Genomic DNA, 8237 nt, shown 5'->3' on the forward strand with positions numbered 1-8237 from the left:
GGGATAATATTCAAAGGAGGAAGGGTTCAACTTTATTAAGTAGTGAGGACTTTCTATTTGCATTGATGTAAAATCACGGAAGGGTGGTACCTTCGTTTTTCTCATGTTATTGTATTATTTAGGGTTCTCCAGAGAAACTAATAAACATAGAGATATTTGTTATAAGAATTGGTTTACACATTTATGGAGGTCAAGAAATCCCACGATCTGCTTTCTACAAGACAGAGAACCGGAAAGCTGGTGATGTACTTCCAACAGAGTCTAATGGTCAGAGAACCAGGGGAGATAATGGTATAGCACATAGTTCAAGGTCAAAGGCCTGGGATTGTGGGAGTCACTGGCATAAGTCCAAGAGTCTGAAGATATAGGAACCAGGAGCTCTCTGAGGGCTGGAAAAGCTCAAGAAGAGAGGAATTCACTCTTCTTTTGCCTTTTTGTTATATTTGGGCCCCCAAAGGATGGGTTATCGCCAACCCAGTGAGGGCAGATTTCTACTCAGTCTACTGAATCACATGCTAATCTCCCAGAAACATCCTGATAAACACGCACAGATTGTGTTTTACCAGTTATCGGGGCATCCCTTAGCCCAGTCAAGTTGACACATGACATTAACCATCACAACTGTCAGTCCCTATCCCGTGTTTCTAGCAATGTATAATTGGTCTATAGCAGGGGCAAGGTTTGACCTTTTCATAATAACAACTACAGATCAGAGCGGGAAAGGTCAGCGTGGCACAAGAGCATCATGATATGCATTAGCGAAACAACTGGATCACTTCAGGGGTTTTTCTTTTATTTTGATTTTGGAAATCTGTGTTTATTGCCATTTATACCTGTTGTTTAAATGTATAAAATTTTGCCTTAGATTTTCTGACTCCTTATGTAAAGCAATAAACCCCATGCAACAATGTTTTCAAGTAGTGTTTGTTATAAGGCAAGTGATATTTATATACAGAATAATTCAGGAAAGGAAGCAGGGAACTCTTTGGTAGGGAAATGCAGTGTGGTTAATGACTAGCTATTAATTAACAGTCCCATGGACCCACCAGGTTGCAATAGCCATGGGTTAATCTTTCTAAGAATAACTAGTTTCAAGCATTAATTGCTATTATAATCTATTTTCTACAATTCAAAAGGGATTGTTGGTTACTACAGTAACAGAAGATAATAACTACTTAGTCAATTGGGTAAATCCTTTAATAATTTCAGAGAGTTAGACTTTACATGCTAATTTGTTAAAGATTTAGTTGCTAAGTTTTCCAAGAATAGACATCAATGACTAAAAGAGATATTACTTCTACATTTGTTGAAAAACAAATTGTTTAATTTATTGCTAAAAAGTGCTACAAAATGCAAATTCCTCTCCATATGTAAAGCGTGACGATTATGAGGATGATAGAAAAGGTTATTCGCAGGGGAGCAGGAAAAAGTTTCAAATGGAACCAATTTGGTGTTATCCTCACAAATTAACATACAAATTGATTTTGCCAATGACCAATATAATACTAGCCTTTTAATAATTTAAATATTTAGAATGAAAAGATGAGCAACTCATGTCGACCAATTTTATCATACAATAGAACTATTGCTGTGTATTTTGAGAGGTCTAAGTGGTAGGCTTTGCCTAAAGAAAGCTGAGAAGGAATAAAAAAATAAAAATCAAAGTAACTGAATGCATTTGTTTCACTCACTTGTCAAAAAGACAAGTTTTCCATTAAAAATTGCTCTTAATTTACCCAAATTTGCTTTTTAAATGTACTTATGATACTATAGATAATAGCAAGCAATTTGTATATATAATCTAGTCACTGATAGGTTTAAGAAGAGTCTGTGGTAGGAAATATTTCTATGTATCTGAAGCCTTTTTAGTGTGTGTGTTATGTGTGTATGTGTGGGGTGGGGAGAGAGAGAGAAAGACAGACAGAGAGAGAGAGAGAGAGAGAGAGAGAGAGAGAACAGGAGACAGAAAGAGAGACAAAGAAAGAATTAAGGGGCAGATGGATATGAAGACGGTATAAACAACAAGGTGTCGAAGGATAAAAAACAAATCGCTATGAATTCATGAGGCGAGAGTTCGAAAAAGAGTTCTGCCCAGGAAAACAGAAGACAATAATTGTTCAAAGTTTTTCTTGTTAAATATCTGCATTGCCAAGTATGAACTTGAAAATGATGGGCCATGAGATATGAATAGCAAACCTTAATTTACAAAGTTAAATTGTTTCGATGGAATTGATTAAGTATAGTTGGGGATGTCCACCATGGATAATACCTTGCCATGGATAATACATCGTGTTACATAATGAGGTTATCTCTCCTAAAAAATTGGAAACCTTCCTGCTAATGTCCAAATGAAAATGTATATAACACACCATTTATCTCTGACATGCTTACATAGATTTTGTCATCATTTCCTCATCTCTAAAGTCCCCATGAAACATCCTTTATATTAAAACAAATAACAAGCATTTTTTAATATATGTGAAGGTATGCTGTCTTTAAATTTAGTTGTCACTTTATATTCTTACTCCTTCAGATAAAATTAATCTAATTTCATTCTGGCAATCACTTTGTCAGTCGTCTTATAGGAATAAGACTCTTTTCATGGATAAAGATGGAATCTAAGAACTTTTCAAGTTATAATTTTTCCCAATCATCCTTCGTGAACCCCAAGAATGTTATTTATTTATATTTTGTTAATTGGATTTTTATAACTATATCCTTGCAAAATTACCTTAGAATATAGACAAAAAAAAAAACAGCAATAAAAAATAGAATGAAAACACAGAAATTATTAAAATTTTTAAGTGGTAGAAATTGTATTTTGTATAAATTAATTCTTCCAATGTAATTTCAATAGAAAGGATTTGCCTTTTCAGATTGATGTCTTGGATAGTCTATTGCTGGTAAAATAAAATGAGGAAAAAGGTTTGGATTTATGTAGTTTTTGTTGTTGTTGTTATTTTACATCAGTTACTAAAGTAAAAATTCCCTGCACTAGCCAGAGCATGTACTATGTTTTACAGCAATTTTTTTAATAGGATAAAAATCTGGAGGATGACTCATTACACTTGAAAACTGATGAGATATGACAAGATATCAGTAGTGACTGGACATTATAGGGAAAAACTGTGATCCTTCTTGTGAGCTCAGGTTCAATATGAATCTCAGTGACATGTTTTAATGTTTTGCATTACACAGTACATGAAAAATGAGTATTGATACCAAGAAGAGGAAGTAAAACTGCAAACCAGTCCTTCCATTAAAATAGAGATTAATACAAATAAGTGAAGAACATTCAGATGCTTGGAACTTTTAATTTTCTTGGGATATTAATTTTCATAACACAATTCAGGAACCTTTTAAAAAGTAAATTAGATTCTATTCAACCTAGACTTTGCTTTCAAAAACTATCCTTATATAAAAGTTGTCAAGATGGTTATTTCTCTCAGAAGTATTTGCATTATATTTTAAAGAAATAAAGTTTCAGCAACAGACCTCAAATGATACTCTTTAATTCATTAGAAGAGACAGACTTTAATTCATTAGGATAGTTAGACCTCTGTTTGAGTCAACAAATTAGGAATTATACATGGAATATCACTTAAAGGAATATGTATCTTTGGAAGATAAAATAGATACAAACGAGCAGCTATGATATAAGTTTAAATATGTTCTTCGTTGGTCCGCGGTGGAGCCATTTCTTTTTTCACCTCAGGAGTCTTTTGATTAATATAGATTAGTTTTACTGTAGTGTTACCATAGGTACCATGCTGCCTAGTGACAACAAGGTGTTTCTAAATTTTAGTGGCTGCATTCTGGGACTCTACTAATAATTTATTCATTTATCCATTCAACAGGGAACTTGTGCTTATTTCATGCCAGCAGCTACCTAGACACTGGAGCAGAAGGATTAATAAATTCCATTTATCTCAAGAAGCATTAATGAGAATTAAAACAGGGTAGTGGCTGATCATAATGGAATGCCACAAATACTAAAGCAATGAGGTTATATTTATATGTACTTATATAGGTAAATATATTTACATAAATATAACAAGATAAATGTGAAGAGTGCCATAATAGTGAGGTTATACATTGGCTTAAGTTTCTTAAAAATGTGATACATAAAAGTATAGAGAAAAAAAAAAAAAAACAAAACTTCTTGACCACTGCTAACCTCTAGATGCTGTCTCATTTCTCTGTTCTCTTTTACAGCAAACTTTTCCAAAATATTGTCGATATTTTCTGTTATAACTTTTTCTTGTCTAATTCTTGACTTATCCCATTTAGATTTTTTCCCCACTGAACTCCACCTTACTTCTCAGAGAATTTGGAAGAGGTAAGCTTCATCTTCTTTGAAATATTTTATTCACTAGATTTATTGATACCATGTCCTCATGGTTTCCTTCTTCACTGACTATTCTTGGTTAGTCTTTTTTGCTGGCTCTTTTTTCTTTTGCCCAAATCTGTATAATAGGGTACCCCATATTCTGATTTTCTCTTTTCTCTAACTGTAATCTTTCTTTGACTGATCTAATAAAGTCAAATGGTTTTAAACGTCCTCTCCATACAAAATATTTCCATATATCATCTCTGTCCCTAACTTTCCCCTTGCCTCCAGACTGACTCATTTATCCAACTTCCTATCAACATTAGGCTTTAATATGCATGCTAAAATTAACATATCTAAAGCAGAACTTCTATTTTTCTTCTTTTAACTTTTTCTTCACCCATCTTCCTCATCTCAGTAAATGACATCACTTAACTATTTGCTCAAGTCAGTACACAAGAAATGATGGATTATCTTTTTCCATTACATCTCCCATGCAACCTATAAGAAAGCTGTGTTATTTCTACCTCCAATAAAAATCTCTCTCATCCTCTTTAATGATAAAACTCTAGATCACACCACCACCATCTCTCGGCTAGACTGTTTCACAACTCTCCCAAATTGTGTATTTGCTTCACTTCCACCTCTTTCACTATGCATAGTTTATTCATTCTCCAAATAACACAGCGGTGATATCTGTGATCAAAGCCCAATCGAATCATGTCCACTCTTTTCTTTAAAACTTGCTAACGGTTTTCAATTCCACACTGAACAAAACTCAATATCCTTTCAAAGACCCAAAGTCTATCTGATCTGGCCCTTCTCCATCTCTCTGACTTGCTCCCAATCTGTCCACGTCTTCCTGACTCCTGGCACTCTGACCTTTTTCTTCTGTGCCTTGAACATGATAGATTATTACCATCTAAGGGCTTTTGAACTTGCAGTTTCGTCTATCTGTAAGAAGCCACTTTCTTTGGGTCTTGGCATGGATGCCTTCTTTCATTAATTAGATTTGACTTTAAGTTTTATCCCTTTAAGAAAATTTTCTCAAACGACACTAGAGTGTCTTCCACACATGTACCCACTAGTCATTTATTTCATTGTTGTGTTTTATTTCTTTGTTATTGGAACTACTAGTGAATATTTATTTATTTATGTGTATTTTCTAATTTTCCACTAGAATCTACATTTATGAAGACAAACACTTTATTTTTTTTTTTCATTGCTGTATCTGCTGCTCCTAGAAGAGTGCTGTCTCATTGTAGATGGTTGGTAATTACTCGTTAAATAAAAGTTTGGATGAGTGTGATGAAGCAGTTTATTCAGAGTGGTAGAAGATATAAAAAGTGCCCTACTGGGTCATATCTGTTGACAGTTCACTAATGATCATCCTTATGGACTGACATATAAAGGTTTATATTCTAATTCACTCTCATTTATCTTCAGCAACATATTATGAATTTATAATGCATTATAAAAGAATTTCTGCCTTTTATACTTAGAAAACAGTTTCTTAACAGGAAGTAGAGAGAGGGCAGTTCTTCATATGCAACTCAGTGTGGTTTGGAAATTCAAAATCCAATCTTTTATATTTTAAATTCTAACCTCTTCTAGACTTGCATTAGCTCTGTCAGGAATGATCTCATGCAAAATGTATTTTGCTACATGATTTGAGCTGAACACTTCCAATATCTTCATAAATACCAAAACTGGTATTTGTTCAGTAGAATAAAAAGGAAATACTTGCCTAAGGTCAGTCCCTTCCCAGATCATTGAATTTTGGTTAGGAAAGATAGAATCAATCACTGCAGTAAAACCTTCAGGATGAATTTCCTTTTGTCATTGCATTCCCAGTCATTACTGAATGGTTGAGGTTGTGCTGGACACAGCAGCTAATCTAGGGAAGCCGGTGGACCTTAAACTCACAGTGTCATCTCACTCTTTTACATTAGCTATATGTCATAATGGCCCACACTTTTTCTTTTCTTTATTTCCATGTTCAACTTCACCACTCACTCAAAGAACTGTACTAAAAAGCCAAAGCAACATTTCTTTAAAAGAAAATATTTAGGTCTTCTGCAACAGACTGCTCATGTTATCTTCCCTTGTTTTCCTCTCATTGTTCTTTATACATATACATTATAGACAACCACATGTGACTAAATTTTAATAGAAAAAAATACTTGTAATTACTGTTCAAAGAGTAAAGAAGCAAAATATAATTTAGGATTGAAATCATAGATCAAAAAATTATAGAGCTCTTGATTAAATAAACATATTTTGAAATAAAGATATAAAGAATGGTGTTGATATATATTTTTTATTTAAGTTTAATTAAATATAATCATTATGTTTGCCATGATGCTGTAAAAATCGTATAGTTGGTTGAAATGGTCATGGCAGGAGAAAATATCATGAAATCTTGTTTTGTTAGTTCTTTTTAAAGAACCATGTAGATATGTAATATTTCTGTTTTGCATAAACTTTCCTCTCTCTCTCTTTCTTCTTCTCTCCCACCCCTCTCTTCCTCCTTCCCTCTTTTAATTTTATTATAAATAAGCTATGGCCCATGGCTCTTTAAAGTAATTTTTAAATCATCCAAAAGCACTAGGAAGTTATCATTTTTAATAAAAGTGGAGAAGGTAACTATCTTGGAGAATAGAAGCTTTCTCAATATGCCCATACACCCACACCAAAGAAATGGTTCATCATGTATTCCCTTACTGGATATATAATCCCTTACTAGACAGATTTAATTTTATTTCATAGTTCCATTTTCTAAAACCAAGATCTGTTACCTACTGACTTGCTGTTATTATCCTAATTGTGGATGAATCTGTTCAAACTGTGGAAAACAGGCATAATTTTGGCAAAACTTTGCTGCTGCTAAATGATTTCATTGTACTGAAAAAGATGTCTTTTCTTAATAAATTAAAAGTAAATAGACTAAACCAAGCTACATTGAATGGTGTTGCAGAAATTATAACAAGTTGTGGGAAATACTTTTGTCTGATAAACAAAGTAAAAGAGAATGTTTTCATTCCAGCCTTATTTTAAAAAAAAAAAAAAGATAACAAAAGGTAATTTATGTCAAGTGGTGAGAAAAAGAACACTGTAATTTAACAGTAAAGAGCTACAAAATTGTTTCTTTTATTTTTCGAATAAAAAAGAATACTAGAAACAAGATTGTAGAAAGGCACAATTTTGCATTAAGTGATAAAAAAAGGACAAAATACCTGAAAGTCTTTAAGACAGCCTACATTTTCTTTGATCCTTTTAAAAAATATCTTTTAATGGGATGGAAGAATGATAACCAGCTTCTCTGCAAGAATATTCATGAAGATGGTAAAAATACCTGTTGGACCTGAATCAAGTAGAATAAAAATAGAACAAAATATTTGGTAAGATCTAATACAATGTACTGTATCCTTTAGCTTAAAAATCAAGCACTGACAACCGTTCAGCTGTGTGTGTGTGTGTGTGTGTGTGTGTGTGTGTGCTTGTTCACCTGTACGTATTTTCCTAAGAAATACATGGAGAAATTTGAGTTAGAGTTTAAAAAATATAATCCGATTGTACAATTACGCAATACCTCTGAAATGCTTAAATACATGATATTCTATGTATTTTTCATATTTTGAAATAAAAAGTTGCCTAGCCATAATTTTGATGATGAAAAATAGTTTTGTATTTACTACTAAATTTGGTAGAATCTCTCATATACAGCTTTATTTCAGAGTAGTAAATTGTTTGTCAAACTAATTGTCTCTTGAAATTTTATTTTAATCTTTTATTAACTTCATACTGACCTAAACATTTTTGTCTCATATTTTCAATTTATTTTGGGACTAACCTCCTTTATTTTTCTCCTGAAAATAGTGATATATGTGTATTTATATAAAATGAT

Source organism: Pteropus alecto, unplaced genomic scaffold, assembly GCF_000325575.1.
Source record: "Pteropus alecto unplaced genomic scaffold, ASM32557v1 scaffold8, whole genome shotgun sequence".
NCBI classification, from domain to species: domain Eukaryota; kingdom Metazoa; phylum Chordata; class Mammalia; order Chiroptera; family Pteropodidae; genus Pteropus; species Pteropus alecto.